The 20,702-nt window shown below is 33.8% G+C and overlaps 1 long non-coding RNA gene across 2 annotated transcripts in view; it reads right to left on the bottom strand.

Annotated features, from left to right (window-relative positions):
• Positions 1–15,359, bottom strand: part of LOC140609171 (uncharacterized) — a 219,864-nt gene extending 204,505 nt beyond the window's left edge. The window contains exons 1-2 of one of the 2 annotated variants that reach the window (XR_012011107.1): positions 15,178–15,359; positions 1,291–1,376 (exon numbers count right to left, since the gene is read on the bottom strand). This is a non-coding gene — a long non-coding RNA (uncharacterized lncRNA). The remainder of the gene's footprint in view (positions 1–1,290; positions 1,377–15,177) is intronic. The other variant, XR_012011109.1, reaches the window with a different exon arrangement.
• Between the last annotated feature and the right edge of the window lie 5,343 nt (positions 15,360–20,702).

Genomic DNA, 20,702 nt, shown 5'->3' with positions numbered 1-20,702 from the left:
GACCTTATACATGAATGTTTCAGGTGAAGGATGGAAGTACAGTAATTCCCATGACTGGAAACTGTTATCATGCTCAACTATTTGAACTCTGAGATTTCAGAGTCCCCAACAAATGACTATTAGCAAATCCATTTCTTGCAATAAGTTTCTTCATCCATAAAGCTATTCCAATTGCTGACAGGTGATCTATTACTGTCTTAAAAATATTATAGTGAAAATCACTAAGTGAATTATTGGTATAATGTGGAAAGATCAAAAGAAGTCGATGGATATAATTTGCCAGTTATCTAATTGCAGTGCTACTTCACATTTTCTGGGGCACTGGCATTCAGGGAAGTTTGATCTACTTGTTTTTAGAAACCAGTGTTCATGGCAATCCTCCTTATAGAGATCATGACTTGCTTAACCCAATTTAATTATACACTGAGAAGTGTTTCCTACATATTTAAGGCAATTTATGAGAATACTATTAATCATTAATAAATATGGCAAATCATTTCATATAGCACAGCTGGTTATAAGTCATGCCTCTATTGCCATATTTTTTCCAGTTTTGTTAGATGAATAGTTCTTTCTCATTTATTTCCATTTGATTACCTCCTAAATATTTTCTAAAAGCCTTTAAACTTTTTAAAATTTATATATACTCCAATCAGTTCCTACAGGATCTGAAGCTGCTAAAAAGTCATGTAGAATTTAGAGAAATGGCTGTACACCCTGAATTTGGATATGATAATGTTTAAACACATATTTGAAATTGCAATGGCAAGTGAAAATTACTGAAAAATACACATTTAATTACTGTTTATTTCTTCTGAAAATATTTGCTGACAGCTAATCTGGAAGATAGTGAGATAGTAATAAGTTTAAAGACATCAGAATAATAATGCCTTTGTGCTCATATTGAATCCAAGTTCCAAAATTCTTTGCTTTGTGACTTCATGCAGGTCATTTAACCTCTTTTTGATCAGTTTCCTTATGAGCAAAATGGATTTTATAATAGAAACTTGTTCTAAAAGTTTTGGGGGTTTTTCTCTATGGATGAAATACATATAAACATCTTAGAATATTATCAAGCACATGAGAAGATAATAAGGATTTTCTGCACTCTCAATACTTATACCTTACGTGAGTTGTATTGCCATTGATAGACAGATTGTCAGAAAAAGAAGACAGTGAGTGGGAAGAATGAAGAAAATATGGAAATATGCATCCAAAGGATAATACCTTACGGATAACACATGATGAATGCAACCTTGATAAGAGCTACTTAGACTAAACTAAACTCACCTTGTTTGAGTTTGTATTACATGCTGGTCGCTCCATCTTTCACATGAGAAAACTAAGTTTTGATGTATGGTGAGTACTTTCTCAAGCTGGTGGAAAAATAAGTAGCAAGATTACAACCTAGGCTTTCATTCACTAGGGCCTTCACTCTTAGCTGTTTCACCAGGTCGCCACTTCCTATGAACTAGACATGAAACACTGTGTGTGCTGTGTCAGCAAATTTTCTTTCCAAAGCTCAAGATTAGTTTTCCTGAACCAGGGAGGGAAAATGAGTTGCTACACTACTCCTGAAAGTGTAGCATGCTGGATCCTAGATGCTACTTTGGCACTGTGTGAAGGTTAGCTTATCATTTGGCTTTCCTTTGGATCTCTTTTCCAATTAAAAAACCCATTAAAACAAAATAAAACTATAAAAAAGAGAAAGAACTAAACTAGATGATCTCAATTACTCCATACAAATTTATCACATAGAGAACTGTGTTAGCTTCAACAATGGCAGTATTAAAGTCTTATTTGAAGTAATTTTTTGGTGCAGTATTCATTTATACTATCAAGAGATTTATGAACTATTCACTTTTTGTCATTATTAGACAACACTATAATTGTATGTTGCTTCCAATGGTGCCAATATACATTTATTGCATATATCAAATTTACTGAATTTTTATATTATTAAATGGTTCTTAAATGAATAATTGGAAAATTTATCTAATGCACTTTAATATTATTTCAGCACATTTGATTTCTCAGTATAATAATTTCATAACCATTTGTTATTTTCATTACATTTTCTGCAATATTCATTTACATGAAAAACAAACTACTTATATGTGCTTTTTTATATTTTATTATTCATATTTATGGATTCTTATATATTAATCTTACATATTACCATGTAAAAGCTAGTTTTATATTTTAAAGTATTGAAAGCGTTTCAAAAATAAATGAATCTTTTTTGAATATATTTCAGAAATAGAGCTGGAAACTGAAGTTTTACCTGTACTAGAAACTCTTCGGAAAGAGATTTAAACTACAGAAAATCAAAGACCAATAAATCCATATTGAATTGAGTATAGCTTAGTGAAGCTGAGGATAGTTTTTGGTGTCATATAGATCTCAGCTTAAGATCTATCTCTTGCTATTTTAGGCTGTATGAGTCTCAATCTCCACCATTCTGCAATGTGGATTATATTGTGATCATGTTGTGCAAGTCCCCAGAACTAATTTCTTTCTTTTCTCTTTCCAATAGCCCATAGTTTTAACTTGCAGAAACTGGTGGTTTTATCTTCTTGCTAAAGTAGAGCAGGTGACAGAGGCTTAACCAAATAGCGTATCTCACCCCTAATCCAAGCTTATGACCTAAATTGCTCAACCTAGAGTGTAAATCACGATATTGGCTTGACATGTGGGAGCAAAGAGCACTGCTACTCTACGTGCACACACCCCATTACTACTACAAGTGTTTTTTAGAGCTAGCCCAGGAAAGGTTCAGAACACAGAAAATCCCAGGAGAATTTAGAGCTTTGATGACACTGTGATCAGACGCAAGTGGAGACTATGCTTCTTTTAATCTTTTCAGTACTAAGAAATTTTCTCTATTTTTTTCCCCAAGTATTCAAGATGATTTTCAGGTATTTGTGATTTAATCACCTGACTAAGGGGAAATAAGCCCTACCATCTGAGAGTCAAAGGTTTAACGAAATAAGTTGACAATCCTCATCTAAATTCTCTGAGGAAAGATGTGCTTTGGAATTCATTATTTTATTTTTAAGCAGGAGATGTAGAGCATATACTGTATAATAGCTAACACTGCCAGAGGGATCTGTAGCAGTAACCTGTAATCAGACTCAATATTTCTGCTGCAAAATGTGTGAGCAATTACAATTAATGGGATTTTTTTTCCAAAAAAGGCTATAAATAGACTATTGATTGTTCAACTCAGGTTTTGCTGAAAAGTGAATTTTAAAGTAAAATTTTCATGCATATCTCTCTGTTTGAATGTGCAGTTGGGGATTTTTGTACCTCCTCTCTCTCTCCCTCTCTCTCTTTCCATCTCTGTGTATACATATACACGCATAAATACATGTGTGCATAAATGTTACGTCACAGCATAGCTTCTTATTTGCTTCCTAAAAATCACTTTGTTAGTTCAGTTACTTATGATATGGAATGCTTCTTTATTAATAGAGTTCTTAGTCAAATTACATCATTATCTTCATTAGCATCATCTACTTATGAAAAAATTGTACTATAGTTTACTTTTTCCTGTTTCTAAAAATGTACTTCAACTAAATAAGAGCAAAGTTTGCTGGAATGTAAAAAAAATATTCTGAATACATATGCTTTAATTTGACTTTTCACCATTTTTTTCCTTCCAACACAAAACCTATTGAATACCAGCATGACATTCATTATGATAAATAACCCAGCTCTTGAACATGTGCTATGTCAGCAATTATTCTTCCTGTTTCTGATGACTGATAAAAATGGCACAAGTTAGTTCTTGCTGGACAGAAATTTTCAACAAATGTAAAATAAGATTTTTACTGTTATAGTAGTTATTTTCCCCCACCAGAATCATATGAAGTATGTTAACACAGATATAACACTCATGACATAGTTAAGAGAAAAGGAGTAACTATCATATTCAATATGTAATAGAGAAATTTGAACTGTAGATTTTTTCTACCAACTGTTTTAATCAATTTTTGGTAATTTATTCTGTGTATTAAGGAATAATATGTTCTGACAGTTAGAGATAAACAATATTTTTAAAATGTTGCTAAACCCTTACTTCATTAGCTATTTCCAATTATCTTGTGTTATTCTCATCATTTTTTCACATAAAGCAAGTAATAAATGAAGAAATAAATAGCAGAACTCTAAACATATTTTATTCCAGATATAAATAGAGTATTTATAACTTAGAGGAAAATAAGTTTGTCCTAAAAGGTTGTGGTTATTATTATTAATATTAATAAAATTATGTTGTAATAATATAGACTTAAAATTTCAGAGCACTTTGCTCTAACCTAGCTTGAATTTTTGCCTTTAAAACATAAATAATTAGCTTTTTATATAGTTTTGCTCTATATTCACTCAAGTGTTTAATATACTGACCGTGTCTGTCAGGACATAATTAAAAACCACAAACCCCACTGTAGCTATTTTAAATAAAAGATAAATTCATTAAAATATAAAGAGAGTCCATCAAATTTCCTTCAGTGCTAGAGAATCAGGCCAGGCATCTACATAGCCATGAATAATCACCAACATGTAACACTGCCCTAATAAACAATCTACTGTGGCTGCTGCTGAGCATAAGAATGACAGCCACGAGTAGAGCACTCTTACTATGACCTTGGCCATTGCCACACCTGCACACTGGCTACTTGTCCACCATGCTCATGGAAGTAGTTTCTACAAAGAGTTTCATTCATGTCCTTTTTCTCCTAATCAACAAACTATGGATTGTATGCAATCTGCAAAGCCTGTATCAAATATTTAAGCTTTGCTTCAAGAGAGATGGGAATGTGTTGCTGGCTTTAAATTTACAGAGCAGATATTCTTAAAAAAGATAATCCTAGGGCATGGGTGGCTCAGTGATTGAGTGTCTACCTTCTGCTCAGGTCCTGGGATCAAGTCCTGAATCAGGCTCCCTGCAGGGAATCTGCTTCTTCCTCTGCCTATGTCTCTGCCTTCTCTCTGTGTCTCTCACAAGTAAATAAATAAAAATCTTAAAAAAAAAAAACCTTTAAAAATATATTTTTTTTAAAAAAAGATAATCCTGAAATTTAGAAAATTGTATAAAATTCCTGGATGATCAAAATACATGGGCTCTTTTGGTCAAAATAATAGGATTTGTAAATAATTTATATTTTTAGAGAACCTGAAAACTGCTTTCAGTGGCATTGAAAACATGCTGTTAACAGTGCTAATGGTGGAAACAGCATTAACATGGAAATATTAATCATGAAATTGCCACATTGGCAGAGTTTGTCTATAAGAAGGCAACACCAGGATGGATGGCGATGCCATTTCTGATGACAGGGAAAGCAGGGTGCTAACTATGGGTTCATGGGCTTCATCGCCCTTAACTGATGCATCAATCTCTTGAGTGCTGACAGCCTTGTCTTAGATATCAGCAAGAAAACTGTTGCTTTGACAGTAATGAGAAGTGAAGACATTTTCGTTAATGGTCAGTTGTATAGAGCTTTCATGTTTTGCATGAAGCAAAAGCAAGCGTTGTCCCTAGAGATGCCAGAATTGCCACAGAAGACAATTATAAGTACTTTGCATATTGAAGACAGCTCTGTTTGCTTGTTAACTACTTAGAAGATCTCTAAGAGACTCTATTTGGAACAGAACTGATGGAAAGCTGAGTCTCCACCAATGTTAAGATTCTGTTTCAACCCCAAGGTATGTGAGGCATAATATTCATGTCGATCTCACCGTTTTGAAATGGCTGCACTGTCATATTGTAAGGAAAATCGCTATCCATAAATTGTAGAATCAAAACCTCTATATAACTTGGAAATGCTTAGGATTGACGTATGAAATATCGACTTTAAATATTTGTATTGAAACTGAAGTCTCACATGGGAGGGAACACAATTAAAAAAAAGAGCTAAATGCAAAGATCTAAATGAAGCAGAGTTAGGGGTATGGAAAAGGACACCACTCTTTCCACTCACTCCCACTTCCTAGTTTAGCTTCTCCCTGCCACCCCCATCTCCAAAAGAGTTTCTGGGACACTTCTCAGAAGCCTCTGCAAAAATTGAAAAAATAATGTCATAATGGGTTCGAACTAGAACTGCAAAGATGTGCAAGAGATTATATAGAAGAGTAATTACACATGCGTGGGGAGGACAGATTTAGGGATTCAAAGCTAATGATAGTAAATTTCACCTTAATATGGAGAAGAACCTTATAATTTATAGGACTTTCTAATAAAAATGAAATAGGTAAGTTTATGAGATTAATTTCCTGATCACTGAATATGAGTCGCTAATGGTGTTCAAGGGGATTTAAATATCAGGAGTGGTTGTCTTTAGATTCTAGCATTATATGATATCACTGCCTATATCATCTGCAAACTGTTTTTATGATAACTCCCCACCATGACTATTGGGTAAATTAAAAATATATTTTGAAAATTCTGTAGATTATGCAGTTTAAGATTTAAATGTTATAGTGAATTCTACATTGCTTCTCTCTCTCTCTCTTTTACTACATAAAGACCATTTTTTTTCTTTGAAATTTGACACCTTTAAAACAATAATTCTTGTTTTCTAGATGCTCTAGAGAAACATCTAGAAGTAAAATGTAGGAGGTAAAGTGGAGGTAAAATGTAGATATATTTGGCCATATATACTGTGCTGCATATATGTATTTTTCTTTGTTTGAAAGATCTTCCAAAGGAAGGACAAAAGAACATTTGTGAGTGCTACGAGGTATGCTAGCAAGCACTGCAGGCATTAAAAGATAGCATCCACTTAACAGATAAACCAATTCAGGAAGCACTTTACTTGAATACTGAAAGTAATAGATACTGGGTTTCCAAGTTATAAAAACAACACTGTGTCTTTATTGTTTGTGGAAGAGTAGGATGCTTTTGTTTTAGTGATTCTGCCCCAGACTTTTGCCTTAGGAAAACTGAAAACTCTTGTTCCCTATATACATCATTCTGTGCGGGTTACTTTGTATAAAATGCTATATATGTAAAACACGAGAAGAAACATTGTAATAATAAGATGGAAGTTTCATTAGAGAAACAGTTAAGTATAACAGACCAAATATTTTATCTATTGACATAGAGTTTTCCTTGGTTTGATTGACGATCTATGATTTTATCTTTTTTAAATTGCTTTGAAGACATATATATATTTATTTATATTCATAAATTTATCTCTTAATTTTACTTTTAATTTAACTTTATTTTGTGAAAAACAAAAGTGATTACAGTTAAAGGTTGCTTTAATGTGATATTATTTGCTGTTTCTGGCATGTATAGAATTTAGGGTGTTTTAAGAAGAGAGTTATGGTAAGAAACTAGGAACATAGTGATTAAAATTCTTTAAAGAATGAAAATTCAACATCTATGAGGGTAGGATCACTATTTTTGAATACTAATACTCCTAGGCATTTTGGCTGCTAGCGTGTTTTGAATTTCAGTTATATGAAGTTTGGAGGTATCATGGAACAGCACAATGAAAGTCAATTTTATACTGGAAATGATTTTTATCAAATAAAGAGAATTGAAATAATCCTCTTGTATTTCCAGAGTCTGCTGCACTTACACAGAAAAAAATGTCTTCTAGGTAATAGACAGATCTATGACACCAAGTTTCAAAGGTGAGAAGAGGAAAGAGAGAGAAAAAAGAAAATAACTAATGTGTACATAGTGGGTTAGAAACGAATTCTTCCATCGAATAGATTGATCATAACTTGACTTTTAAGTCTGTGATAAGTATTTGTTTAAGCAAAGAAAAAAGTCAACAAGTACCACATATTCCAGAAAGGATGTCATGGCAAATAATATGAGACCCACATGGGTAGATCTAGGCTGGCATAGATGAGTTTACACGAACCTAATATAGTTTAACATTTAGGGCTCCTCAGCTGATCAGGCACCCCAAGGTTTGCTTGGGGGCACACATGGAGGAAGCAGCAGCTCTAGGCCTCAGCCAGAGGTTTGTAGCACTGGCCCAGCATGAAAGTCACCATCTCAGCTGTAATGTTGCCTCTGTAATTGGGGATGGGCAGGGCAGATGAAACGTGACTCCAGTGGTAAGCTGCCCCTGCTGGAGCTAAGGGAGCATCCAAAAGTTTCTTCTTGATGCCAGGAAAGTTATGAATATAATGTTGTTCAGTCTTTGCTGAGATCAGACTGCCTATGGGCATGATGGAGGAACTGGGTCAGAGAATATGGAGCAAAGCTATATCTGGAAACGCTGCCAGACATGATCAAAGGGAGAGAGTTTCCCAAAGCTTTGCCTCTACAGGAAGCACCTTCTAAACAAGAATCTACAAAAATGTTACAGATGCTAAATTTAAACCAAAGATGCAACAAGAAGATGAAGCAGGACACTACATCATAATAAGGGGTCTATCCAACGAGAAGACCTAACAATTGTAAATATTTATGTTCTTGACTTGGGAGCACCCAGATATATAAAATAATTAATAATAAATATAAAGGAGCTCAATGAAAATAATACAATAATACTAGGGGACTTTAATACCCCCTACTTACATCAATAGATCATCCACGCAGAAAATCAACAAAGAAATGATGGCTTTGAATTACACACTGGACCCAATGGAATTAAAAGATATAGTCAGATCATTCCATCCCAAAGCAGCAGAAGACATTATTTTCAAGTGCGCATGGGACATTCTCCAGAATGCATCACATACTAGGTCACAAATCAGGCTTCAACAAGCACAAAATGAGTGAGATCATACTACACATTATTTTCCAGTCACAGTGCTATGAAACTTGAAGTCAATCACAAGAAAAAACCACAAATACATGGAGGCTAAAGAACACCCTACTCAAGAATGAATGGATCAGTGAGGAAATTAAAGAAGAAATTTTAATAAACACATGGAAACAAATGGAAATGAAAACATAATGGTACAAAACCTTGGGGATGCAGCAAAAGTGCTCATAAGAGGGAAATACATAACAATACAGGCCCACCTGAAGAAGCAAAAAAAAAAAAAAAAAAGAAAAAACAAACAAACAAAAAACAAATACACGACTTAACCTTACACCTAGAAGAGCTAGAAAAAGAACAACAAATGAAGCCTAAAGCCAGCAGAAGGGAAGTAGTACAGATTAGAGCAGACATAAATGATACAGAAACAAACAAAAAACACCCACAGAACAGATCAATGAAATCAGAAGAATAAAAAGAATGAATCTTTAAAAGAATGAATAAAATTGATAAACTCTTAGGCAGACTTATCCAAAAGAAAAGAGAAATGACCCAGATAAATAAAATCATAAATGAGAGAGAAGATATTACAACCACCACCACAGAAATACAATTATGAGATTATGAAAAATTTTATGTCAACAAGTTGGACAACCTGAAAGAAATGGATAAATTCCTAGAAACATATGAACTACTGAAACTGAAATAGGAAGAACTAGAAAATTTGAACAGACTCATAACCAGAAAAGAAATTGAATCAATAATCAAAAATCTCCTAACAAATACTTAGTCCAGGGTCAGAAGACTTCTTAAGGGAGTTCTACCAGACATATAAAGAAGAGTTAATACTTATTTTTCTCATAGTGTTCCAAAAAAATATAAATGGAAGGAAAACTTCCAGACTTATTCTATGAGGCCATCATTACCTTACTCCAAAACCAGACAAAGACTTCACTAAAAAATAATTATAAGCCAATATCCCAGATGAACATGGATGCAAAAATTCTCAACAAAATACTAGCAAATCAAATACAATAGTACATTAAAAGAATCATTTACCACAATCCAGTGGGATTTATTCCTGGGCCTCAGGGGTGGTACAATATTCAGAAATCAATCAACGTGATACACCACATTAATAAAAGGTAAGTTAAGAACCATATGATCCTCCCAATAGATGCAAAAAAAGCATTTGACAAAGTACAGCATCCATTCTTGATAAAACCCAACAAAATAGAGATACAGGGAACATACCTCAACTCATAAAGGTCATATGAGAAAGACCCACAGCTAATATCACCCTCAATGGGGAAAAACTGAGAGCTTTTCTTCTACACTCAGAAACAAGGCAGGATGTTGAAAAATTTCTCTGGAGCCACAAAAGACCTAGAATAGCCAAAGCAAACTTGAGAAAGAAAAGCAAAGCTGAAAAAAAAAAAAAAAAAAAAAAAGAAAGAAAAGAAAAGCAAAGCTGGAGGCATCACAATTCCAGACTTTAAGCTCTATTACAAAGCTGTAGTGATCAAGACAGCATAGTACTGGCACAAAAGCAGACTCATAGATAAATGGAACAGAATAGAAAACCCAGAAATGGACCCACAACTCTATCGTCAACTAATATTCAACAAGAAAGAATATACAATGAGAAAAAGATAGTTTCTTCAACAAATGGTGTTGGGAAAACTGGAAAGCAACATGCAGAAGAATGAACCTGGACTACTTTCTTACACCACACACAAAAATAAATTCAAAACAGATAAAAGATTTAATTGTGAGACAGGAAACCATCAAAATCCAAGAGAAGAACACAGGGAAAAGCCTCCAAGACTTCAGCCATAGCATTTATTATATTTGAGTCCAGAAGCAAGCGAAACAAAAGCAAAAAATGAAGTATTGGGACTTCACCAAGATAAAAAGCTTCTTCACAGTAAAGGAAACAATCAACAAAACTAAAAGGCAACCTATGGAATGGGAGAAGATATTTGCAAATGACATATGTGATAAAGTCGGTATCCAAAATCTATAAAGAACTTATCAAACTCAACACCCAAAAATCAAATAATCCAGTCAAGAAATGGGCAGAAGGGCACCCAACTGGCTCAGTTGATTAAGCATCTGCCTTCAGCTCAGCTCCTGATCCTAGGGTTGTGGGATTGAGCACTGCATCAGGCTTCCTGGTCAGCAGGGAGTCTGCTTCTTCCTCTGCCGCTCTCTCTGCTCGTGCTCTCCCTCTCTCTTTCATTCTCTCTCTCTCTCTCAAATAAATAAATAAAATCTTAAAAAAATAGAAATGGGCAGAAGACACGAATAGACATTTTCCAAAGAAGACATACAGATGGCTAACAGACACATGAAAAGTTGCTCAACATTACTCCTCATCACTGAAATACAAATCAAAAGTATGATGAACTACCACCTCACCCTGTCAGAATGGCTAAAATTAAAAACACAAGAAACAGAAGATGTTGGTGAGGATGCAGTGAAAAGGGAACCCTCTCACACTGTTGGTGGGAATATAAACTGGTGCAGCCACTCTGGAAAACACTATGAAGGTATCTCAAAAAAGTTAAAACTAGAATACCCTATGACCCAGCAGTTGCACTACTAAGTATTTACCCAAAAGATACAAAAATAATGATTTGAAGGGATACATCACCTTGGTGTTTATAGCAGCATTATCAACAATAGCCAAATTATGAAGAGAGCTCAAATGCCCATCTACTGATGAACAGATAAAGAAGAATTCTCATATATATATATATAATGTAATATTACTCAGCCTTAAAAAGAGTGAAATCTTGCTGTTTGCAATAATGTGGATGGAGCTAGACAGTACTATGCTAAGTGAAGTCAGTCAGAGAAAGATAAAATACCATATATTTTCACTCATATATGGAATTTAAGAAAGAAAACAAATGAACATTGGGGGAAAAGAGAGGCAAACCATAAAGCAGACTCTTAACTATAGAGAACAAACTGAGGGCTGCTGGAGGGGAGGTGGGCAAAGGGATCGGTTAAGTGGCTGATGGACATTAAGGAGGGCACTTATTATGATGACCGTGAGCGTTGTACCTAAATGATGAATCACTAAATGGGACACCTGAAATCAATATTACACTGTATAGTAACTAACTGGAATTTAAGTAAAAACAAGAAACTTAAAAAAAAATAAGTTTACTTAAAAAATAAAGACAGTTGACACATCATACAGTGATGAGCTGAGGTTTTCACTAACAAAGAAACAGATATCACTCAATCATGCCAGAAGAAATATTAAACTTTATTTTATTTCTATACATTTCACAGAAAGATTGTAAAATTGTCATATGAAGAGAATCTCAATGAGTATAAGGCAAAAATTACAGAGAAAAATAATCATTATAACTGTAAAATTATAATTGTAGACAAGTAAGTACTATTTATGTTTTAAAGTTTTTGTGACATTTAAGTACTTATTAGCTTTTTAAAAATTTGTAATTAGTAGTCTTTCATTTTCCCATTCTGAAAAAAAAAACATTCATTTCATGCCTAATTTTGTACTAATTTTGTTTTTGAAATGAGATCCCTCAAACTGCATAAGTTTTCAGGTCCTACAATACAAGAATCTGTTCCAAATGTTGGGTAAAAGAATTGATCCCCGAAGTCCAGTATTTCACAACATTGTTTCTATTAGCACATTGAGATGGTAATTTTTCATTATGGGTGAAACTTCACTACAGTATATATGGCATTCCCCACTCCTGCATACACCTCAGACAATAGATGCCTGTTACAAGTCCCCTCCATCCGCTCCAGGCCATCCACTCCTGTGGTCAAGGTGGCAGCTAAAATGACTCCACAGATTTCCAAAAGCCCTATCTGAGAATCAAACCAGAAAAGATAGATAATTTTTACCTATGGTTCCTCTAGGGCAGCAGTTATAGATATTGATACTCATTGGTTTTGTATATGAGTATACATAGTGAATAGAGTATTAGTTATTATAGAACATGGCTTCAGAGGTCCCACTTACAATTTTTGTCTGACAATGAAGAAGAGATTCCTTAGATCATGAATTCACAAACTATGACCTGTGGAACTCAGTCTTGTGGTTTGTTTTGTAAGGCCACGAAGTTTAGTATGGTTTTTACATTAGAAGATTGCACAAGCAAACAAATTTTAAAAATATGCAATAGATACTATGTGTAGTGTGCACAGACTGAAGTGTTTGCTATCTGGCTCTGTAGAGAAAAATTTGTCTTTCCTCTTTGAGATTATGCCACAATCATCAAAAACAGGTCAACTGCCCACTCACAACTTTCTCTTAACAAGGCTTATCTTTGTGGCTATTATAGCAGCACAGCCTGGCTGTCCATATGGCTGGGACTTAAGTCAAGAAAATAGTGAGAAAAGTTTAAAGAGGGAAAGGTGAGTGAGGATAGGGAAGGAGATTAGGAGAAAAATAAGAGTTTAAATATTTTTTCCTATTATTGTCAACCTGTATTCATTATTGATTTGCTACAGATCAGTGAATATTTCATCAGAGCACATTCTTATTTTGGCTTCCTCAACCCCATAAAAAAACTTTTTATGAGCAGATTATTCTGATGGTGCCTTTTTAGTGGTAGCTCCTACTTTTAGATCTGGAGGTAATTTTTCTGAGATTTATAATAAATTCTTTTGCTGGTTTTCAAAAGGTGTTACATGGAGTTGTATAATTACACTTAGATATCTCTGGGACTGCTTTGTGAGGAGAGGAAAGCCAAGGAGATGGGACTTTAGACCTTTGTGTCTATTTCATACATATTCACTCCACTTACACACTTCTTATATCTGTTGTAATAAAATTTTAATTCAACTCAATAGCCAAAAAACAAGCAATCATGTTAAAAATGGGCACAGGAACTAGATAGACTATTTTCCAAAGAAGATGTATAGATAATAACATGTATGTGAAAAGGTGCTCAACCATTATCATTGAGGAAATGCAGATCAAAACTACAATGAATATCACCTCACACTTGTTAGAATGGAGAGTATCAAAAAGACAAGAGATAACAGGCTGATGAAGATGTGGAAAAAAGGCAACCTTTTTTTTTTTTTTTTTAAGGCAACACTTTTGTACAGTTGGGGGGAATGTAAATAATTGCAGGCATATGGAAACAGTATGGAAACATTAAAGATAGAACTACTGTATAATCCAGCAACTCACTTCTGGGCATATATTCAAAGGAAATGGAAACAAAATAGGATCTTGAAGAGCTATGGGGACTATCATGTCAATTGCAGCATTGTTGACAATGATCAAGGTATGGAAACACTTGCGTCTATCAACAGATGAATGGCTAAAGAAAATGGATATATATGTGAAGTGGAATATTATTCAGCCATGGGAAAGAGGGGGAATCTTGCCATTTGTAACACATGGATGGAACTTGAGGGCATTATGCTAAGTGAAATAAATCAGACAGAGGAAGACAAATACTGTGTGGTACTGCTTGTATTTGGACCTTAATAAAAAGGAAGAAGAAAGGAGAGAAGGAATGGAGGGAGGGAGGGAGGAAGGAAGGAAGGAAAGATAAGAGTTAAACTCATAGAAACATAGAAAAGTGGTTGCCAGGGGCTGAGGATGGGAAAAATAGAAGTTGGTAAACGAATACATCCTTTCTGCTATAAGATTAATGAGGTCTGAAGATTTAATGTGAAACATGGTGACTATAGTGGATAACACTATTTTATATAATTAAAATTTACAAAGAGATTAGATCTTCTCAAATAAATAAATAAATAAATAAATAAATAATGTGTTAGTTAACTACATGATGGGAATCCTTTCACAAAGTGTGTGTGTGTGTGTGTGTGTGTGTGTGTATGTGTGAAATCACCACAATGTACACTTTAAATATCTTATAATTTTGTCAATTATATCTCAATAAAGCTGCAAAAATTGATAGTAAAAAATGTTTCAATGAGTAAAACCTTGAAAGAGCTGCTAATTCAATCCAATTATTTTTCCTTTGATGCCATTAACATTTTCTGAACAAACTTCAGATTTTTGCAGTTTATTTCATTCCCTAGGATGGTTTCTTCAATCCTTAGAATTGATTTAGAATTGGCACAAGGTAAAACAGAAACAATGAGGGAATACTAAAATGCAAAACTAACTTTCTTTCTTTCTCTATTTTTTCACAAGTTTCTAATAGGTTAAAAAAAAAAGCTCCTTGTAAAATATACTTCACACTCCACTTATTTGATACTGCCTAAATAAAATTAGAGAAATGTTCAGTGAAGGTTAAGGTGTCAGAGAAAATTACTTTTGTGCAATGGAGTAAAAGCTATTCTTATATTACAAAATGACTTTATGTGGGGTCGTTATAATTAATACTTGCCTGAAAATAAATTGCACACTGTTTTGAGATAATATTTGAGAGATAAGTACAACAGGACATGGGAATGTGAGAGATCATACCTTAGATTGTGAGCAATGAACCTACAGGGAGAAAAAGTTTTAATTGCAGAGAAGGTTTGGAGCTAAGAAGGCCTACTCATTTGGAGTCATCCAGTCTGGCACAGAGAGGAATCTCATATCCTTGTGTACCACCATCGTGGACTTGGAGGGGGAAAAAGGATTGTTTCAGAGGAAATTAGGAGATGATGGCAGCCCAACAATTGTGTCATAGGATTGTGAGGTCACAGGTAACAATGGTTCTGTGCCATTCTTCAGTTTCATTCCATTTCCTCAATCCCATCTAAAGTATACACACATACAAAGTCATTCATGTGCCCAATCCCCAATCCCAGCACACTTAGTACCCTTGAGAGGGAAGAGGCATGTTGTAAAAAATATATATCTATATAAAAAAAAAACTTAGGAAGCAAATAACTATCTTCCATTTGTGCCTCTGCCAGTTTTTAGCTATCATATACAGGATTATTGGGGAGAATCTATACATTTTCTATACATTTTCTCATTAAGAAATTGAGATATCAAACCATACTGCCTTCACTGAAATTCAGCTGTGAAATTCACAGCTGGCTCTTAACTTGACCAACTTGCTTGAGTTCTTTAAGTCTCTCTCTCTCTTTCTCTCTCTCTCTCTCTCACTCTCTCTCTCTCCTTTTCTCTCATTTCCCTAAGTAGATAATGACAGTTGTAGTTGCTTCATAGGGTACTTATGAAGGTTAAATTACATAAAGCATTTATTTATTTATTTTTTTTTTTAATTTTATTTATTTATGATAGTCAGAGAGAGAGAGAGAGAGAGAGAGAGAGAGAGAGAGGCAGAGACACAGGCAGAGGGAGAAGCAGGCTTCATGCAGGGAGCCTGATGTGGGATTCGATCCTGGGTCTCCAGGATCGCGCCCTGGGCCAAAGGCAGGCGCCAAACCGCTGCGCCACCCAGGGATCCCTACATAAAGCATTTAAAGCAATGCTTGGCCTATACTAGTTAACCAATAAATGTTATTACTCTGGGGCCCTGGGTGGCTGAGTCAGTTAAATGTCTGACTTTGGCTCAGGTCATGATCTTGTGATCCTGGGATCAAGCCCCACATCAAGTCCTGCATCAGGCTCAGCACTCAGTGGGGAGTCTGCTTGTCCCTCCGCCTGCCCCCATGGTCATACTCTCTCTCTCCTTATAATAAATAAACAAAATCTTTTTAAAAAGTTATTATTATATAACTATATATTCTTATTGTCATATTTTCTTTAAATATAAAATGGAGATAATTATAATACATTTGAAGCTTATGAATAAATGAGATATATAAAAGTCATCAATCATTTTATTAGATATCTAAAAACTAATTAGGACTTCTTAATTTTCTAGAGGGTTCTATATCCAATACTTCAAAGGATTATTAAAAATGCCATCGAGTAAAAGTCCTTAAATTGCATTGTTGAGTTCTGGAAATGAGATTTTTTTTTTCAATCTTAAACTTTGCTTTATGTACTCTGTTTCAAACTCTATTTATCCCAAGGTCTGAGGACTTTTAGATAAAAGAAGAATCTATCTAATCTATTAGTAGTATTTATTAGGCACTGTCTGCCTTCTTATCTGGAACATGGTAAAGAGTAAATTTATTATTCCACAGATTTTTGAAACCTTTGAAATTACTGCAATGCATGAGATGAACCATTATAAGCAAGGAAAGAAAGTGTTAGATGTATGCAGAAAAGAAAATAGAAACCCATAGAATGTCAAGGCTATTATTAATGCAACCCTTGCCTTTTAATAGAAAAGCAATTAAATCATAGTTTTTCATTCCTTTACTGTATTCAAATTCTTAGGTGAGACACTTTCCATGATCATTCTTAGTGATCCATGATCAGAAAGTTTCATAATTTTCAGATGTTTGAAAAACATTTTCTTTTATTCACTTTCCTTTAGAGATAATCAATATTCGGTCATGCTTTTTTAGCAAGAATTTTGTATTTGTCGATTGAATCATACTCATTTTTATAGCTTTAAGATTTTATCTTCTAAATCCTCCAAGTTTTTAAACTTCTTTATTGTCTATGGATGCTGAAGATGAGTTACTAAAGATCTAGAGATTGTCATAAATAATGTAGAATAAGTGACTTAAAGATATATTCTCTCTCATCAATTTATAGCACTTGCATATCTTAAATTTAAATTCTCTATTAGCTAAGTGTGTTTGTTTGCCAATCATAGAAAACTACTGTGATTTAGATAAAAAATGCATTGGTTGGGAGAATGAACAGGCCATTATAGACAAGATGACAAGAACTACTAGGTAAAACAGGAACTAATTAATACTCCTTGGAACCCTATAACAGAAAGAGGTGGGAGAGCAGGAATATGATTAAATTCAAATTAAGCCCAATTCTCTTTTCTCTCAAGTTTCAGATTTCATGGAGTGATGTTCTTTTTGTACTAGTTTGGAGTGAATGTTTCTAGTTCCAGATTAATCAAGCCAGTAAGGAAAATCTCTTGCTCTGGGCTCCTAAAAGAGAGTTATATAACATGGTAGGAGTGCTATCTTATCACTTTTGCCACATTCTCTAACATGAAAGCAACTAAAAGGGCCTGCCTGCACCGAATGGGAAGGAATCAAAGGTATAGACACCAGGAGGAAACTGTTGGGGGCCACATAAGATCTGTTCACCACATATCAATTGGAAATATTCTCCCAGATGGTAGCTTGTATTTTGATTTATTTAATGATATCTTTTGAGTATAAAAATACTCATTTTAAAGAAGTCCAAATTATTTTTTTGTCCCTTTTTAAGGTTTGTACTTTTGATATTATATCTAAGAAATCTTTACCATCCCAAGGTCATGATGGTTTTATCCTTTCCACTCCTTCTGGCAGTTTTAGTATTTTTAGCTCTTATATTCAGGTCAATGATCTGTTTTGAGTCACTTTGTGTACAGTGTGAGGAAAGTATTTAAGTTCATATTATTGCATTTGGATATAAAGATGGTCCCAGAACAATTTATTGAAAAGATTCTCCCCAATTGGATTTTTCTTAGCACTTTGTCAAAAGTCAATTGACCATAAGTGTAATGGTTTATTTTGAACTCTTAACTTTGTTCTATCCATCTGGTGTTTTTATTACTGTAGTTTTATGGTAAGTTTTGAAATCTGGTAGTAGAAATCCTCCAATTTGTTCTTCTTTAAATAAATTTTTTGACTATTCTAGGTCCTTTGCATTTCTATATATATTTTAGGATTAGCTAACAAATTTGTATAAAACTTGCTGCTGGAACTTTGATAGTGATTATGATGAATCTGTAGATCAGTTTTGGGATAACTGCTATCTTAACAGTATTGAGTCTTCCAAACCATGGACAACAGACAGTCTTTCTATTATTTATATCTTCTTGATATTCTCTCAGCAACATTTGATAGATTTTAGTGAATAAATATTGTATGCACTTTTATAATTTTATAAATAATATAATTTTATAAATAATATAATTTTATTAAGGTTGATGCTATGAAGATAAAATTATTTTATTGACTTTATTCTTGGATTGTTTGTTGCTAATACATATCAATATATTGAACTGTTTTGTTACCTATCTAGCTTATTAGTTCTAGCAATATTTTTGTGAATTCCTTATGATTTTCTACATATAAAATATCTTTCCTCTCCTCTCCTCCCCTTCCATCTCCCTCTCCCGTTTTCCTGCCTTCTCTCCCACTCATCTGTCCTTATTTTTATCTCTCTTTCTACCTCTTCTTTTCTTCCTTCCTCCCTCCCTCCCCACTCCTTCCTTCCTTCCTTCCTTCCTTCCTTCCTTCCTTCCTTCCTTCCTTCCTTCCTTCCTTCCTTCCTTTCTCCCTTCTTAGCTAGAATCCCCAGTACAATGTTAAATAGAAATGTCAAGAGTCAACATCTTTTCTTTGTCCCTAAATATAGTGGGAAAACATTCATTCACCATTTACTATGATATAAACTTCAAGTCTTTTAAAAATGACCATCATCAGGTTGAAGAAGTTCCCTGCTATTTCTAGTTAAATCTTGCCTTTTAGCATGAAAATATAGAAAATTTTTTCAAATGCTTTTTCTGAGTCTATTTAAAGAATCATGTATTTTTTATCGCTTGTTCTATTCCTGACATTGATGCACCCCTGATAATTCCTGATAGAAATTACAGTTGGTCATGATCTATAATTCTTTTCATGTGTTGCTGGATTCAATTGGCTAATATATGATTGAGAATTTTTGCATCTGGGGGCACCTGGGTGGCTCATTTGGTTGAGTGACCAACTCTTGGTTTCAGCTCAGGTCATGATCACACAGTGGAAGATGGAGCCCTGCCTTGGGCTTCTCACTCAGCGATGAGTCTGCTTGAGATTTTTGCTCTGCCCCTTCCCCCTCAAAAATAAATATTTTTTTAAAAGAATTTTGCAACTGTTCTCATGAGGACTATTGATCTATAGTTTTCTTACTTGCAATATCTTTGTCTTTTTTATAATGATAAGAATGGCCTCAAAGAAGGAGTTAAATGTTCACTTGTTCTATGCTTTCTGAAAGAGTTTTTGAAATACCAATATTACTTCTTTTAAAAGAAAAACATGGAAGTTTATTGCAGAACACTTGGACAGTACAGATAAATGGAAATGTTTACGTGTCATTTTGAGAATCATCATGATCTGAATTGAAAACCACTTCAAGCAAGATTTTTACCCATTGTGATACTTAATTTTGTTTCTTCTTTTGATTTTCTTCTTTCTCTTTTTCAATTTCAGCAACGTATTTCCTCAAGATTTTTAAACCCAGTATTACTTCTTTAAACATTTCATAGAATTCTCTAGTGAAGCTGTCTGGTTTGGGATTTCTCTTTGTGGGAAGATTTTAAATAACTAATTTTTTACTCACAATATTATTCAAAATTTTCATTTGTTACTCAATTTTATTATGTTTTCACCTACTTCGTCCATTTCATCTCAGTTATTTAACTAGTTGGCATAATGTTGTTCATATCATGTCATTATAATCCTTTAAATTTCAATAGGGTTAGTAGTGATTTCCTCTTCTTAATTTCTGTTTTTGATCATTTGTATCTGCTTTCCTATTTTCTGGTTTACAGGGCTAAATATTTGACAATCTTCTGGATTAATTGCAAAGAACATTTTTTTTTGGTGTACTAATTTCTCTCTATTGTTTTCTGTTTTCTATTTTATTAAATTCTGCTCTCATCTTTACTTTTCCATTTTTCCTGCTTACTTTGAAATTTGTTTTTTTCCCCCTATTTTCTTCTAGTAAGCTTATTTTATTGATTTGAGACCTTTTTTTATTGACAGATTACAGCTACAAATTTCCAAGTGGTGAATTAGCTGCATCTAATAAATTTTAATATGTTGTATTTCCATTCTCACACAGATAAAATATATTTTAATTTCTTTTATCATTTCCTTTTGTACTTATGGGTTATGTAGGAGTGTGTTTAATTTCTAAATATTCCAGATGTCTAATTTAATTCCATTGTGGTTTGAAAACACACCTTGTATGAATTAAAG

This window comes from Canis lupus, chromosome 18 (assembly GCF_048164855.1).
Source record: "Canis lupus baileyi chromosome 18, mCanLup2.hap1, whole genome shotgun sequence".
In the NCBI taxonomy this organism is placed as follows: Eukaryota; Metazoa; Chordata; class Mammalia; order Carnivora; family Canidae; genus Canis; species Canis lupus.
This window is presented reverse-complemented; position numbering and strand designations above follow the sequence as displayed.